This window comes from Malus sylvestris, chromosome 3 (genome assembly GCF_916048215.2).
Source record: "Malus sylvestris chromosome 3, drMalSylv7.2, whole genome shotgun sequence".
Taxonomy (NCBI): domain Eukaryota; kingdom Viridiplantae; phylum Streptophyta; class Magnoliopsida; order Rosales; family Rosaceae; genus Malus; species Malus sylvestris.
Window position 1 is genome coordinate 35,239,271 of NC_062262.1, and position 18,201 is coordinate 35,257,471.

General features: G+C 39.1%; 1 protein-coding gene and 1 pseudogene across 1 annotated transcript in view; one reads left to right on the top strand and one right to left on the bottom strand.

Annotated features, from left to right (window-relative positions):
* Positions 1-18,201, bottom strand: part of LOC126615797 (disease resistance protein RGA2-like) — a 42,601-nt gene that overhangs the window by 11,102 nt on the left and 13,298 nt on the right. The window contains exon 5 of the mRNA XM_050283705.1: positions 17,972-18,136. The gene's annotated coding sequence lies outside the window, so the exon portion shown is untranslated. The remainder of the gene's footprint in view (positions 1-17,971; positions 18,137-18,201) is intronic.
* LOC126615798 (uncharacterized) lies at positions 16,191-17,068 on the top strand (annotated as a pseudogene).

Sequence of the window (18,201 nt, forward strand, 5' to 3'; positions counted from 1 at the left end):
CCCAACATGATTACTTCCTCAAAAATCGAAGAGACACTGCTCTCCGAATCTCGAGAGTCATACCCCCAGCATGATTGCTTTCTCAAAAATCGAAGAGGCATCGTTCTCCGAATCTCGAGAGCCAGATACCACAGACCACTTTTTCAAAGTGCTCTGACAGAGTTAAAACATGTGAAACTGGCAGCTCCCACTACCGTGCTATGACCAAGCAGGGTAAAGGAATAGCATTACTACTTGTTGTTAGGGAGACTCCTATATATGTCGACCTCCATCCCCAACGGACAGGCAGACCTGCAAAAATGCTCAACCCTTCATCATATCTGAGAGGGCACTCCCAACGAAGCCTTTCGAAATATTCAGCTTTCTTTCCCCCCGATAATACCTCTGCAAACAAGCTATACTAGAGCAAGAATATCTCATATCATCAGGGTTAAAAGCAAGAGTATCCCATATCATGCTTTTTCCCTGTCTTTTCTTTTGGCCTTGTTTTTACCTGCAAGACAAGGAGAAAGAGAACAATCAGTCAGCACTTGGAATCAAGCTTCCAGCCAGGAACTGACTGCCTGGAACCCCTTACCTGATTACTTACCTGGCATTGCTCTCGAGTACTCATCTTCAACATCTTATGTTTCCAGGGAAGATTCCGCATCTGCTTGAGGAACAGATAGGGCAAGTGCGAAGGATACAAGGAAGCATGTGGAGACAAGCGTAACAGCACACGTGCCGATACATTCATTACTCTGTCAAAAGCAAAAGTATCCCATATCAGCAGGGTGGAACGTACTCTAGATTTGATGGACTTGTTTTGACCCTCAAATTCTTCAGTCGGCCTTATACTCTGGAGGAAACCAGAAAACCCTCCAGCTCAGTTCAAGAATAAGCCTGTGGAAAGTTACTTCTTCAAAAGCAAAAGTATCTCATATCATCTCTTCTCATTTTTCTTCTCTTTATCCTTCATGCTGCTGCAAGATGGGGAGAAGGTGAACAATCAGTCGGAGCTCTGATTGCTTACCTTGTCTGTCACCTCTTTCAGCAGACCCCCTAGCTCGGCGACTTGGGGGACTCCTACTACATGGTTTGTATCGCGCTTGACCAAGCCTGAAACTACAAGTAAGCTTCAAGTGAAATTGATACATTACCTTGTGCATCTCCACCAGTTAAAGATACCACCCCTGGATGGAGGAAGAGTACTTCCAGAGAAGATGCCACATCTACCTATGAGACAGATAAGGCAAGTCAAGACGACACCACACTCCGATACTTAGAAGTTTCGTGATTACGAGATCATTCTCCCACAATATTTCCTAATGTCATTTGTACTAAATCATTCACTTGTACTCACTAAATGAGAGCTTGAACCTATGTACTTGTGTAAACCCTTCACAATTAATGAGAACTCTTCTATTCCGTGGACGTAGCCAATCTGGGTGAACCACGTACATCTTGTGTTTGCTTTCCTATCTCTATCCATTTATATACTTATCCACACTAATGACCGGAGCAATCTAGCGAAGATCACAAAAAGCGATCGTTTTCGCTACCTAGGATCTATCTTGCAAGAGAACGGAGAATTAGATGGAGATCTCAACCATAGAATACGAGCTGGATGGAAAGAGTGCATCCGGCGTGTTGTGTGACCGTCGTAGGCCACTGAAGCTCAAGGGAAAATTTTATAGGACGGCAATAAGGCTAGCGATGTTGTATGGCACAGAATGTTGGGTGGTGAAGCATCAACACGTACACAAAATGGGTGTAGCGGAGATGAGGATGCTTCGTGGGATGTGTGGGCACACGAGAAAGGATAAGATTGGGAATGAGGATATCCGAGGTAAAGTAGGAGTAGCCGAAATTGTAGGAAAGATGAGAGAAAATCGGCTCCGGTGATTTTGAACATGTGCAAAGAAGGCCGACTGACGCTCCGGTTCGAAGATGTGACTACGGGACAGAGGTTCAGGGCCGAAGGGGTAGAGGAAGACCTAGGACAACTTTGGAAGAGACTCTAAGAAAAGACTTAGAGTACTTGGATCTAACGGAGGACATGACACAAAACCGAGCGCAATGGCGTTCTAGGATTCATATAGCCGACCCCACTTAGTGGGAAAAGGCTTTGTTGTTGTTGTTGTTGTTGTAGAGATATGTTAGGATTACATGTAGGCAAGGTCTTAAATGCCGATAATATCGGCGATATTTCGCCGATATTATCGGTTTTTCGTGTTACCGATATTTTAATGGTTATCCAATTAGTTTTCGTCAAAATAGCGCAATATTATTGATAATATCGATAATATCACGATATTATCAATATTATCGATAATATCGCTCTCTCTCTTCGTCGTCGGAACGGCAGTCGAGCTCCGTCGTCGCAGCTGCCAAGATCTATGCCTCTTTCTGCCAAGATCTGCGCCTCTCACAGGTGGTGATGGTGCTCACCAGAGTGTGCGCCACTGTGGTGGAGGTCACGGTGGGGTGGGTGTGGTGTGTCTCCCCTCCGCTCGCTTGCTCCCTGTCTGTTCTTTCTACGGTGGTGAACGAATGACTTCTGCTGCTATGCAGTGCAGCAGATCGAACTAATTTGAGCTTCTCACTAACATGGAGAGAGAGATCCGAGACTTACCTACCGGAAAATCAAAGAAGACTCGTCGGAGTCGCAGAGGCGGGAGAGAGAATACTGATGATGTGTGACAATGGTGGTGTCCTCGAGCTGCTCGAGTCGAGCAAATGGTGTTGCTGCGTGTGTGTGTGGTCATGACAAGAGAGGGAGAAAGGTAAGAGGGTTTCGAGAGAGAGAGTCGAAGTGAATGAGAGAATGAAATGGGGTCTCGGGGTAGGGGAGAGAGAGAGAGAAACGTGAGGAGTGATTGGGGCTGCCATGTGGCAGCCTTAGAGGGTTTCGAAATCCAGATATAGAGTTCAGATTTAATTAGGATAAAAGACTAATTTGATAGTTCCAAATACACCCACAATGTTTGCCAGCTCGTTATATAATCAACTTAAATCAGTTAAATCCATCATGCAATGCATTTCCTTCCAATTTTTTGTGATAAACTAATAGATAATTGACTAAATAAACATCCTGCAAAGTTTCAATAAAAATTTCCAAGTTTTTCTTACAATTTTCGTGGTTTTTATTCAATTTTTATCGATATCGATAATATCCCGATATTTCCATCGATATTTCCGTGTTTTTAGACTACCGATATTTCCGATATCATCGATATTTTATACCTTGCATGTAGGTAAGGCTTTGAAAAAAAAAAAAACAAAATTTGGTTGTGTGAAATTACATTTCTATCCATATTTCTTATTCATGTTATATTTTAATTAGAGGGTTAAACTGATAATTTCCTATAATTTTAATTAACAATAAGTGTTTTATTAATTAGTACAGATTAATTAATAATTATATACATTGCATTGCTGTTCATGTTTAAGCAATTGAGAAAGGGAAATGCTACTCTCCACGCTTCTTAAAAAATTAATCAATATTGTATACAGGTCCCGCGTTTATTTTTAACGAAAAACCATATTTTTACTTTTTTTTTTTGTTCTATTTACTAGGGGTGGGTAAACGGTCCTGGACCCGCGGATCGGGACGGGTCTAAGCGGTTCGCAGCGGGTACAAATTTTTAAAATTCACTACGGGGCGGGTCGGGGCAGGTTCATCTTAATAGCAGGGCGGGGCGGGTCCAAATCCTAGAGGAAACGGGCCCCCGGCCGGAACCGATTTCCACCCCCAACTTCGTATCCAAAACTTTCCCAGATACATCTCTGCAATTCAACATTCTTATTTCTAAGCAATTCGAAAAGCACAAAAATACAATCACCCATTTGTCTTTGGATCTTTTTCTCTCTAGGTTCTGCTTCTGGGTCTCTTTGCCTCCAGGTGAGTCCAAATCCTTGTATTCCCAATTTTTTAATTAGGGTTTGTGCAATTTCTGTTTGGTATGAATTTGAACCATTGGACTCGAGTGCAGGAGCTCCATAACCTCCCCGGTCTTCTCAAATCCAGGACGACGACGCTAATATTGTTGCTGCTGTGCCTCGCCAAGGACAATTTCATCAACAAAATGGATGCGTCAAAGCACGCCTTGTCTGACCTCGCCTCCGCGTCACGGCAGGACGATGCCTACTCTGAAGCCGCCGCCTTCTGCGCGAGCAAGAACATGCGGACGACGCCGCAGGCGGTTTCGTTCGATACCACATCCCAGAGGCCGTTGCTGGCAAGGATAAGACACTCGTCCTCTGCCGCACGATCTGTGACCGTCACCTCCGGCTCCGATGTCACGTACGGGTTCAGGTAGTTGTCGCCGATTGCCCTCGACATGGCGAGAACTCCGAGGACCCTCGCGCCATCCCAGTAGATCACACGTCTCGATCCGAATCGAATAAGATCATCGGAAGAGCTGAAGAAGACGAGAAAAAAAAAAAGACCCGTGGATCCGGCTCGAACTGGCCTGTTTTAAATGGGCCGGTTAGGTCCGGTTCCTGTTTTAAAATATGTTGCACCCGCCCCGGCTCGACCGGTTTCTTTTAAACTCGGGTCCGGTCCTGTCCCTTCAAAATTGGGCCCGGCCCGGCCCGTGCCCAGCCCTACTATTTACTACACATTTATTTGTAATTTTTCAGTAAAACTAAAGTTTTTTTGGACTCTTCGTTAGTTTTTCTTAAAAATTAAGGATAATACTAAGGTGACTAAATTTAGAGACAAATTTTTGAAAACTAAAAGACATGAAATTTGATGATTGATTTATTACTGAAACGTTGATAAACGTGTTTATTCCTATTAGTGACAAAGTTTCTCTAGCGTTACTAAAAAATTAACACGGGTATTTTTTCTCTCTCACCTTCTTCCCAAACCAATGAACCCAGAAGTCTGCAAAAAAACGCCATTCTGCTTCTTTATGAACTTGTTCGTGGCTAATATAGTGCAGAAGATATAGAAATTAAACGTTACAACAATAAAATATATATTAACATAAAAAAAAATCCAAAAGGAAGGAACTCAATTCAATGCGAAATGTGTTTGCTTCTAATTCCACATCAACGACGTCTCATCATCTCATGCCTGCAGAAGTTGATAAAGTAGATATAGAAAGTTAGAAATCCATAAAAAACTAAAATTTTGGGAGAGAGAGAGGGAAATGTAGGGGAGATTTAGATTTTGGGATTTTTTTTTTCGCCAAAGGTTCAAACTTTATATTTTTATATCCGATTACACAATTCAGATTTGGGGGTTAAAGCATTTCTTCATGGATTACAACTTGACACCCATAATTACCAATTTCATGGTCGCACATAGGAGTAAAACCATAGTCTGAAATATCGATAATATCGAGGATATTTCAGTTTTTTCAAATCACAGATATTTGAACATATCCATGTACATATCGTACAAATATCGACGATAATATCGAAAAATATCGATGTTAATAATTTCGCTCACACTTCAGCAATATTTTGTCAAAATATCGGTGTAATATTGCTAAAATATCGAAAATATCGATGTAAAGGAAGGGGAAAAAAAGGAAAAAGAAGAAAAAAAGGGAAAAAAGGTTTGAAATATCGATAATATCGAAGATATTTCGGTTTTTTCAAATCACTGATATTTCGGAACATATCCATGTACATATCGTACAAATATTGACGATAATATCAAAAAATATTGATGTCGATAATTTCGCTCACACTTCAGCAATATTTTGTCAAAATATCGGTGTAATATCGCTAAAATATCGAAAATATCAATGTAAAGGAAGGGGAAAAAAAGGAAAAAGAACAAAAAAAGGGGATTTGAACCCCTTCCATTTTACTCCTCCTACACCTTAACCACCATATATCACTTATATTTTAGTGATAATATGCTAAAATATTTATATTTATATGAGTGGCATGTTAACAATTACATGCAAAACTATTTTGGGGATTTATCATTTGATGAATACTCTTCACAATAAACTTACTCTACATATAGTGATGATGAAGATAGTGAAAAATTTGAACCTCATAGGAACTTTATGTGGTACTAAATCACTCATGTATCTTACCATGTAATGTATAAAGTGTAAAATATTGTAGTAAATCATTATATATAAATGATTATGGTGTGTTTAATCTTTTTTTCATTAATTACTACATATTTTCTACACTCACGGTGTTTGCCAGTTCGCTGTATAATCAACTTAAATCAGATAAATCCATCATGTAATGCATTTTCTTCTAATTTTTTTTGATAAACTAATAGATAATTGACTAAATAAACATTCTCTAAAGTTTCAATAAAAATTTCCAAGTTTTTCTTAAAATTTCCGTGGTTTTTATTCAATTTTTATCGATATCGATAATATCCTGATATTTTCATCGAAATTTTCATATTTTTGGATTACCGATATTTTCGATATCATCGATATTTTAGATCATGAGTAAAACGACAGAAATTTGGGAAGCATCCCAATTTCTATATCTTTGTCTGCTTTTTTTTAATATTTCAATAAAAATATCAACCATATTAAAAAAAAAATTAAATATTACTAAAATATATATATATATATATATATATATAAACAGAGACTTGTAATCACTCGAAAGAGATGAATTTAAACACAGCTCGTCTTTATATGCCCGTCTCTCATCCAACCGCTCGCACGTCATTCCATGTATAAAATACAAAGACTGTCCAATATATTACGGCCGGCCGTAATAATTGAAAGCTGGTTTTTCAGGCCGGGTCCACGACGTTGTGTTGTATTTTTAAAAAGAAGTTGATCTCATCCGGTTCTAAATTGTGAAGATCCTAAGGAGGATTTTCACATCTTAATTATTTATTGTGTATCGTGCGGTCAAAAATTATTTGATATTTTTTATTTAAAATTAAACACAAATAGTACTTGACGAAAATTGGCCGTACAACATACAATGAACGACAACGATGTCCCACAAAGTGAATCCGAACATAATCCTCTTCCATTTTTAAATCCATTTGCAATTTCTAGGTATCTTAAGTGCTAATTTATTCATTGCTCCTCACCCTCGTGTGACTAATAATTAAGTGTAAATTACAATTTGCCAAGTCAAGTTTGAAGTTAGTTGCAACTTCATTTGCAACTTTATATAATATGTTTAAAATAGGGAAGTGTTATTAACACTCCAAAAATCACATTATACGTCCTCACAAGTGTATTTTTCTTTCCTAATATAGAAAGTTTGGAGTGTAGAATAAGATTTTTGAAGTGCTAATAACAATTCCCTTAAATATATGTCAATCTGATATATTTATTATTATTTTATTTCAACTTCATATATTCATTACTCAATCAATTAAATTAACCGTTAAGTAATAACGTGAAAAATAAAAATAAAAATTTTAAAATCACTTTAAAAACAAAACAAAATTAAAATAAAGTCGGCCCAATTAACTTCTTCTCCAGCGTTTATCGCAGTGTCCGATCCGCTAGACTTCACCAAAATAAGAAGCAGCCGCGATCAGTCCCATTAACTGGTGCATAAGACGAAAAAAAGACGTGTGTAGATATAACGCCACCTCAATAAACATCTGCACTACTAGATCGAAAAATAGCACCGATGTTTAGACGAACACTAAATAAAATTACCCTTAACGATATATTTGTAATCACTTGAAAGAGATGTAAACAGAGGCATATTTCATATTTTTAATCACTTGAAAGAGATGAAAAGAAGATATGGGAAATTTCAATACTGCAGCTTTATTTGGAATTTGTACTGGATTGCTGTGCTATCGAATCGACACAAGCATCAACAGTGTGTGTGCCTTTCCTACTACTCTGTGGGATAAACAGATTTGGTTGATAGACCAAACTATTGATTTTTGATGTATATTTCCTTGATCAAACAATTACAAGATGAAACATATATATAGGGAAGAAAAAGATCATAAGCCTAATTTTGCCTAACTTACTTGACTTGTCTAACTTGCCTAACTTGCCTAACTTGCCTAACTTGAACAAGAAAGTTGACTAGCCTAATTTCACTAGTCATCCAACACCATTATTCCAACATGTTTATTTCATGCATTTTAACACTCCTCCTCAAGTTGGAGTGTGGATGTCAATGACACCCAACTTGCTAATTAAGACCTCAAATTGTGCCGAGCTTAGTGGTTTGGTGAACAAATCTGCAGGTTGATTCGAGGTCCGTATGTAAGCTGTTTGCACCATTCCCATTTGAATCTTCTCACGTACTAAGTGACGGTCTATCTCTATATGCTTCGTTCGTTCATGAAACACTGGGTTCGAAGCAATGTGCATGGTAGCTTGATTATCACAAAACATTGTGACTGGTTGTGCATGATTTACTTGCAAGTCCTTCAAAATGTTTCTTAGCCATATAATTTCACAACAAGTAGTAGCCATAAAACGGTATTTTGCCTCTGCACTAGAACGAGATATTGTGCTTTGTTTCTTCATTTTCCAAGATATCGGTGCTTGTCCAAGGAAGATACAATAACCGGTTATTGACCTTCTAGTGTCTTTACACCGAGCCCAATCAGCATCACAAAAAGCTTGTAATTGTAGTGAACCTGTAGAAGGCAAAATAATTCCCTGTCCAGGAGATTGTTTGATGTACCTGAGAACCTTATGCACCGCTTCAAGGTGTGGTTGTCGCGGCTTGTCCATGAATTGGCTCAACATATTAACCACATAAGTCAGGTCAGGCCGCGTGATGGTTAAGTAAATCAGCCTCCCTACGAGTCGCCTATATGAAGAAGGATCATGTAGGAACGTCCTATCAGTTTGTGTAAGGGACAGGTTTGGTTCCATCGGTAATCGTGAGGGCTTCGCACCAAGGAACCCAGCATCTTCTAGTATCTCCAACGCATATTTGCGTTGGCACAAGGCAATCCCTTGTTTAGATCTTGCAACTTCTATCCCCAAAAAGTATTTAAGTTTTCCCAAATCCTTTAGTTTAAAATGTTGGGAAATGAAGAGTTTAGTCTCTTCAATTTCTCTCAAATTGTTACCTGCAAGTATCACGTCATCAACATACACAAGTAATGCCATGAAACTGCCTTGAAGGTTTCGGACGAACAATGAGTAATCTGACCATGATTGATGAAAACCAGCAGTCTTGAGAGCACTAGACAACTTGATAAACCATTGTCTCGAGGCCTGTTTTAAACCATAAATGGATTTGTGTAATTTGCATACTCGTGTCTCCCCCTTTCGTCCGAACCCAAGAGGCAAGGACATATAAACCTCCTCGTATAAGTCACCATGCAAAAATGCGTTGTTCACATCAAGTTGATGAAGATGCCAGCCACGTATGGAGGCAATACTCAGGAGGACACGGACGGTGGTGAGCTTGGCAACTGGAGCAAAAGTTTCCCGATAATCAAGCCCCTCAATTTGATTGTAGCCTTTAGCAACGAGACGAGCTTTGTAGCGTTCAACACTGCCGTCAAGTTTAAGCTTCACCTTATAGATCCATTTGCAACCGATGGGATGTTTGTGAGGTGGTAAGGGCACAAGAGTCCAAGTGCGATTGTCATGAAGGGCAACAATCTCTTTTTGCATGGCGTCACGCCATTTTGGATCCTGAACAGCCTGCGAAAAACTGGTGGGTTCTTTGATAATGGTAAGGGTGGTGAGAAAGGTTTTGTGAGTGGGGGATACATGGTCATAGGATAAATAACGAGATATGGAGTGAGATGTACCTGATGACTGAACCATGCTTGTGGAAGATGTGGGAGCAACACGGGAAGGGAGGGCCACCTCAACATGAAAGTCCTGCAAAAATGTGGAAGTTTTGGTCGGTCGAGTGCTACGACGGAGTGGAGGTGGTTGGTCTGGTGATGGAGTGGTTGGAGGTGGGGAAGAGTGTAAGGAATGTGAAGGTGTTGATAAGGTATCTGGTGGTGGTGGAGTTGTAGTAGGTAAAGGAGATGAGAGTGGTGTGATGTCGGCAAGTGTGGGAGAGGTGATGTTTATTTCTTCGGGTGCAAGGCTTGAGTGTGACTCAATGGGAGAGGTCAAGTCAAATGTGATGGGTGAGGGTGTAATGTTTGATGGAGACGGGGCAGCGGAAGTGGTATAATTTTGGAATGGAAAATGATTTTCAAAAAATACAACATCCCTAGAAACAAAAGTCTTATTGTGTTTTATATCAAACAATTTATAACCCTTTTGACCATAAGGATACCCAAGAAAAATGCATTGGATTGCATGTGGGTCGAATTTAGAGGGCCTTTGGGCGTGTGTAGAAGCAAAACATAAACTACCGAAAACCTTTAAATGTGAATAGTTAGGTGCTTTGTGAAACAGTTTTTCATAAGGTGTTTTACCTTGGAGAAGTGGAGTGGGTGTTCTATTGATGAGGTAGGCTGAGGTTAAGATTGCATTCCCCCAAAAACGTTTTGGCAAACAAGCTTGAAAGAGCAAAGCCCGAGCAACATTGAGCAAATGTCGGTGTTTACGTTCGGCAACACCATTTTGTTGTGGTGTGTTGACGCAACTAGATTGATGTATGATGCCTTTGAGAGCATAAAATTGCTCAAGCTTTATGTTTCATCAAAACTAGATTGATTTTTCATCAAATCTAGTTGTGCCGTTCTTTTGTGCTCATCAAATCTAGTTGGGTTTATTTGAATGAATCCGACTAAAATGTCTTTTGTGTCAGATTTATGTTTCATCAAATAAACCCAAGTGCTTCTAGTGTAGTCATCTACGATGGTAAGGAAATACTTGGCACCTGAAATAGAAGCAACTTGATAACCACCCCAAATATCAATATGCAATAATTCAAAACATGATTTGGTAGAAATAGAGCTCAAAGGAAAGGGTGATCTTGTTTGTTTGGCCAATGGGCAAATTAAACATTTTCCAAATCACAAGCCTTATTGTTAAATAAAGGTAATAACGAAGTGGCTTTATGAGATGGGTGTCCTAGGCGTTGGTGCCAAAGCTTTGGTGAGACGGTTTGAATATTGTTGCATGTTCCTTTCTTTGATGGGTCGAGGTAGTAAGGTCCCTCCCTTTCAGTTCCTGTCCCAATCATCTTCCCCGAGCGAAGGTCTTGAATGACACAAAATTGGGTGAAGAAAATGGTGACATATAAGGAATCATAGGCTAGTTTACTGATGGATATTAAATTCAACCTAAAGAACGGCACACATAGGACATTTTCAAGGATAAGATTATGAGAGAAAACAACTTGTCCAATGTGAGTGACTTTGGCAACGGAACCATTTGGCAGTTCAACTGTATGATTTTCAACAGCTCGTGAGTGTGTAAGGAGACTAGGACTGCAAACTATGTGATCCGTGGCACCACTGTCCAGGATCCAAATACTTTTGGTTCCTTTACATGAAAAAGAGAAGGCTTTACCTGAAAGTTCTTCATGACTAGGAGGATTACCGACTTGATTGGCAAATGATGATTTGTTCTTGTTCAACATCTGAAGGATTTGCTTACAGTCCTCCTGAGAGAACGGGAAATTAGGCACTGTCTCTTTCTTGTTACTTTGTGAAACTTGATTCCCTTTTGAAGAAAAGAGACGATTGGATTCGGTCTCTGTGGCTGCTTTCCGTTTTCGACAGAAATCGAAGGTGTGGCCTTTCCATCCGCAAAAAGTGCACTTGAGATGTGCACGACAATTTTTGGTGATGTGATTGGTTTTATTGCACTTTCCACATCGCATCTCCTTGTCTTCGGGTGTAGGTTCTCGCGACAAATTCTTCACTGCAAAAACAGCAGCTTCTAGTTGTGTGCTTTTCCCATTGGAAACCTCTGCCTGGCGTTCATGTCGAAGGACTAACGCATATGCCTTGTTCATCGTAGGCAGTGGTTCGAGAAGAAGAGTATTGCTTCGGACCGTAGCATACGATTCGTTCAGTCCCATAAGGAACTTCATGGTTTTCTGAGTTTCAACATATGAGTTCATCTCATTCTTTGTTCCACAACTGCATGCTGGAATGGAATACAAAGTATCACGTTCATCCCATAAACTTTTAAGTTTAGTGAAGTAAGAACTTACACTCATATTGCTTTGGACGCAATCATGAATCTCGTTCTCAACATGGAACAGCTGAACTATATTCACATGTGAGAACCTCTCCTGCAGATCGGTCCACATTTGTCGAGCATCCTTGTAGTTGATGACACTCCCTGAAATCTCCTTTGACATGGAGCCTAGTAGCCATGTCTTGACCAAGTTGTTGCAGCGATTCCATTGCTGCAGCTCCTCAGAATTATCCTCACTTGGTTTGTTGATCATCCCATCAACAAAACCAAGTTTGTTCTTGAACCGTTAAGGCCATACTCATGGATTGAACCCATGTGTTGTAGTTGTCTTCCACCAATGGTTGTGGTACGAGGATTGCACCAGGTTGATCCGAGTGGTGGAGATAGAGCGGGTGGTTGGGATTTTCCCATTTTGAATGAGAGGCCATGCCTAGAATGGTTGACCTCATGACTGCTTTAGAGCTGTGTTTTGTGGTTTTCCCAGATCACAGCTCTGATACCATATTGATTTTTGATGTATATTTCCTTGATCAAACAATTATAAGATGAAACATATATATAGGGAAGAAAAATATCATAAGCCTAATTTTGCCTAACTTACTTGACTTGTCTAACTTGCCTAACTTGCCTAACTTGAACAAGAAAGTTGACTAACCTAATTTCACTAGTCATCCTACACCATTATTCCAACATGTTTATTTCATGCATTTTAACACAAACCATAGACCGAAATATGACGCCCTTTGCACAATTGACCCGTTACACATTTACTGTCGACATCTATATAAACAGCGCTGCTGGAGATAATGAACGAGCGGCTTTGGGTGTTACTTTAAATCGATCGACGAAACTCGCCACCTGGTCTCGTGCTTCTGCTATTGCTTAATGGGGATGAAGTCTGACTGGACAGTTGCATATCAGATAGTGAAACATAACTGCTCTTTGAAAAAATCAATCCACCTGAATTACTTGAGGTGTTCCCGGAAGAAGGTGCTTTGGTTGAGTAAGTATCCTTTTTGGAAGCTGAAAGTAAATCGGGCCGGAGATCCGATGATGAGCATGATGGAGCCACGGTGGCCAGCAGAGACCCAACCGGATATACAAAAGCACGTTAATTTTCTCCATAGATTATGACATTGTCAACAAATTAATGAAATATACGCAATTCACCATATATATGGGATAATGCTCGTAATAATCGACATAGGGGCTTTGAACAAAATAAATAAATAATTGACATAGGGCCACAAAAAGGCACAACATCTAACATTATCTATATACTAAACCCGGTGGAAAAGCACCGTTCACAAGCAGTGTAATGGCTAAAATGCCCCTTGATATCTTCTTTGTTGCCCGTTGTCTTGCCCGTTTGGTACAGCGAGATGACGCTTTTCCCATCTTGGCCACACGTCGGTCGTCCTCCATCTAGCTTGCACCTTCTCGACTTTTCCCTTGGTTTCCATTTCTCTCTCACGAATCTGGGCTTTAGTTTACATTCAACTCGCTCTCTCTCGCTCTCCATCTTCATAGAAAACCTAATTCCTCAACGCTTTCTCAAAACGTGCAAGTTTGATTTCAACCATTTTATCCCAATCTCACAATCTTCGGCGCAAAACCTTGAAAATATTGGCCTCTGTTTCCGTCTCCATCCCCTGAGTTGGGAACGGTCTCTAAGAGCTTTCTGCGTCCATCCTTCCGAAGGTATGGCCTTCACCAATCCCATGTTTTAGATTGTTTCTTATGTTTTTTTTTAGTTTTGGATTTGTAATTTTTTGTTTCGTATCGTAACTAAGGGTGGGCGCGGTGTGGCTTTAAAGCTAAAACCGAAATAAAATCAAATCGTTCGGTTCGATGCGGTGCGGTTTCAAACGGTTTCGGTTTGGTTTTTGATAAAAAAAATGTACAATTTAAAATATACACCTATTTATGCATAAGACGATCTTATTTTCCTCGTATATTAATTAATGAATATTCAGTAAAATTGCAGCAAAAACAGCAACAATAATGCAGCAAAAAAGAGTCAAAACTGCAAAAAAAAAATGCAGCAAAACTGCATAAAAACCAGCACCAAAACAGCACCAAAAAAATGCAGTAAAACTGCACAAAAAACTGCACAAAATTGCACCAAAAAATAATGCAGCAAAACTGCATAAAAAAACAGCACCAAAAACTGCATCAAATGGCATCTCATCTATGACTACCATCTTGACACATGCTTCTAACACACTCTCTTGTGAAAATCCAACAGCAACCAGATTGTTACCTTTACTTTTATCCCCAACCAAAACTTTTTGCTTTTTGCTCCTATTCCCTTGGTAAAATTTACAATATATTTCAATGTGGTGTCTCATGCTTGTGGTGCTATTAACTCTTGGTTCAGCTGCATAGTCACCTACACTGCTCTGTTTTGGGCAATAATTACATTTAGCTCTCCTAAGTTTTACTTCGGCCAAATATTTCTCCCCCTTTTCATTGAGTTTCGACTGTTTTCTTGTCACATAATATGTTGTAAAGTGATCCCAAACCCAGCTACGTTTTATTAAATCAGAGTTACTTACTTTTTCATCTTCGCCCTCAGATTCTTTGTCGTCATTTTCAAGATCACCTTCAATGTCTACTTCATTTTCCGAGTCAATTTCTATTGCCTCATCCTCTGGCTTCTCAGGGGAGTCCCCCGTAGAAGAGTAACCAATCTCACTATGCTTGCTGGATTTTTCATATCTTGAATGAAATAAAATATGAAATGCTCATTATCTTACATGAATGGAATGCACAGAATCTACAACACACAACACAAGTATTTAGGGTCTAAGGCTTATATTTTTCTCTTTTGGCCTACCACTGGACATGGTATTAAAGCTACTGTCATAATGTCATTCACATGACTACATCCACACCAAATCAAGCAAGCTCGAGCAAAACACATAGTGCATTTCTATGCATGATTACCTTGAATTATGCTTACAATCTGTCTTGTCTTGAGTTCACTTTACATATTCTTATTTTGCACTTATCTGATTAAGTACTGGTGGCTATACATTCATCTCTAATGTCAAAGTTATGAACTTTATCTACCATTTTTTATGTTTACAGATTTCTCTAATTCTTTAGAAAATTTATATGTAACTCCAGAAACAATAGGATGTTCACGGAAGACAAAGAACATATCCGTGACAAACCAGAAACAATAGGATGTTCACAGAAGACAAAGAACACATCCATGTTCATAAAAAAAAAAAAAAAATTGAAATAGAAAGATGCACCACACTATTAGCTTGCCTACTGGACATATATAAGAGACGTTCGACGCACTGAAAGTATTCAACAACATCCTGGAATTTTCTATAAGCATGCCCGCCCATCTCTTAGTTATCAGGTTCCTAGACTTCAATACCAAATAGAGGGAACATGGAATTAAACTCGACCGATGCGAAACATATAAGAAATGCCCAATTAAAATTACCATTCATTCAACAAATTAAGGAGTAGGTAGTACTACTTGAGAATGGAGATACATATTTTTATTCTCTAATTAAAGGGCCAAATATTAAACCAACACGGTGGCATTAATTGGTAGGAGGGGAAAGGCGTGGCATTAGTGGGCGGGAGGAACAGGTGTTGTGGCGGCGACAACAAGAGGTGGTGAAGCAGGGGCGGAGGAATTAGTACTACTAGCTATATATATAGATCAAATATTGCAGAATGATGAATGATACAAGTTCTAAGTTCTAAATTCTTACCATATTGCAGAGCTTTTGATTTGCATAGATTAGATTAGGGCTTGCAGATGAAGGGGATCCGGGCAATGGACATGCAAGGCAAGCAGTGACTCAGTGAGGTCGCAGTCGCAGAGACAGTGATTTGCAAAGTTGAGGTCGCAGACTCGCAATCGCAAAGGCAAAGTAGAGATGCAAGCAGAAGCAGTGGAGTCGAAGTGCAACCCACCGCAAAACGAAACCTATAAGTTATAACTAGTTGAAAAGTTTAAAATATAAATTATATAACATTTATTTATTATATGGTGCGGTTTCGGTTTCGGTGCAGTTTTGAAAACCAACTCAAAACTGAAACCAAACCGTTTTGTGTGCCGCGGTTCGGTTTTGAAATCGAAACCGTTTCAAAACCACAAAACCAAACCGTTTGGTGTGGTTTGATTCGATTCGTGTTTCGGTTCCAAGTGCCCACCCCTAATCGTACCTGAGAATATGTGATCTCAAGTTCGGCCTTCACCGTCTCGCTCCGTCAGCCTCCACACTCTCCGACTCCGGTTCCAGTTAATTCGGTTCCAAAATGCGTATTAAAAGGTGGGTTATCTCTGTTTATGCCAATTTTCATGACCCCATAAGGCATTAACCGAATTGGGTTTTGTTTGTTTGGTAACATGGATTGCTCAGGTTGGGTTGGAGAGAATGGAGGTAGAAATACATTTTGGAAAGATAAAGAAAATTTTTATGTTTGAAGGTAGAAAGTTTTTTAATTTTTCGTGGAATTGATGTTCTGTTTTTGAATGAGTTTATTATGGTTTGCTTGGCCAAGTACACGAGTGTTTGGGATTGAAAAGTTGAGAGAGGCCACAAATGGTCAGAGAAAATAGCTTGATTGAAGGGTCTGTGTATAAAGGTTTCATTAATGGAGATTTCTTTGCTATACAGAAGATGAAGTGGAACGCGTGTGAGGAGCTCAAGATCCTACAAAAGGTATTTTCACCTAATTCTTCTGTTTTTTTTCTTTGTTTTTGTTTCTTAATTTTTGGGTATTTGGTAAAGTTTTCATCTTTTTGTGTAGCACACCATTTGTTGACTGACTCACAAGTTCATTGGCACAACTCTTTCAGTTTTTCTTCTTCATCATCATACTCTTCCGTTTTCAGTTGTGAATTTTGGAGGACGATCTACACACAAGATGGTAGGTTTTTTTTTTCTTTTCATTTTTCTACTTCTACAAGTGTGGTTGTTTAATATATAGAAAATCTATTATTTGTAGTATTATTTATTAATTCTAAGACAGTTATCTTCAAGTATCAATTGTTCTTCTTTGACTATAGTACAACAAGGATTGGTTAATTGATATAAAAACGATTGGTTAATTGATCAAATAGCTACCGAGAGCTACTATATTTTTATTAATTAAGGGTCGCTGCTTACTTTGGCATTTGTAACTCTCAATTTTTGACTCAAACATTGGTTATTAAAAGAATAAAGTTTCATAAATTTTCATACAATTGTCAATCCCGCAAGAGCGCGGGTATAAATTCCTAGTTAAACATCTAAAAACGTCTGTTGCTTTATGATAATACCTTTGTTACAATGTGAGATGGGTCACTGAAATGTAAGGACGGTAAATTAAAATTGAATTGTCCGAATCTCTTAATTGACGAAGATCGAACACAAAAATAACGAGTGGATCTCAATCTCCAAATTATAGTTGATGGTTGGTTCCTTTTCCTTTTCCTTTTTGCTACTTTTGTGTTCCCACGTGGTATTTGGTTATAGTTAATTTACATTACTGGTATCACCACATTTTAATTCTACTACTACTGGAAACAAAAGCAACACAAAGAAGGCCAAACCACAAGGCCAGTCCTGAGTATTTTGGTGCTAGGGGAGAACACTCAAAATGTGCCTTTTTTAATACACCAACATATAGAAAAAAAAATATTTAAAGAGGGCTGGAACCCAGTCGAAGCTGGGGGGCTAGGCCCTCACGTCCATATTATATTACAAGAAGAAAAACATACAACGGGGAGACATGGTACCTAAACCCGTCGATTAAAAGCAAAATCATATACAACCACTTCGAGCAGTTAACATGGCAATCACATATTGAATCCAAAAGGTTGACGCCCCATCCACTGCATGTAATATACAAAAGATAACAAGATTACTACTACAAAAATCTCATAACATTGAGTAAAAACAATCATCTGAAAAGATGAACATATGCATCAATTTTATTAGAGAAGCCAATCAAGCGGTAACTTTGAAGAAGATAAGGAATACCTGATCAACATATATGTTGACCATTCAAAGTGCAAATTTAGAAGTGATATGCTCCAAGTATGATATTGGGCGGAAAAGAGCGGCAGTTTCAACCAGTTCTGCTATATCCCGCTGGGTGAGAGCAGCTAAAGACATGATTGTTCCCTAATAACATGAATAAATTGAATAAACACCAAAAGTAGCAGCAAGGGAAGGAGATGTGAAGTAGA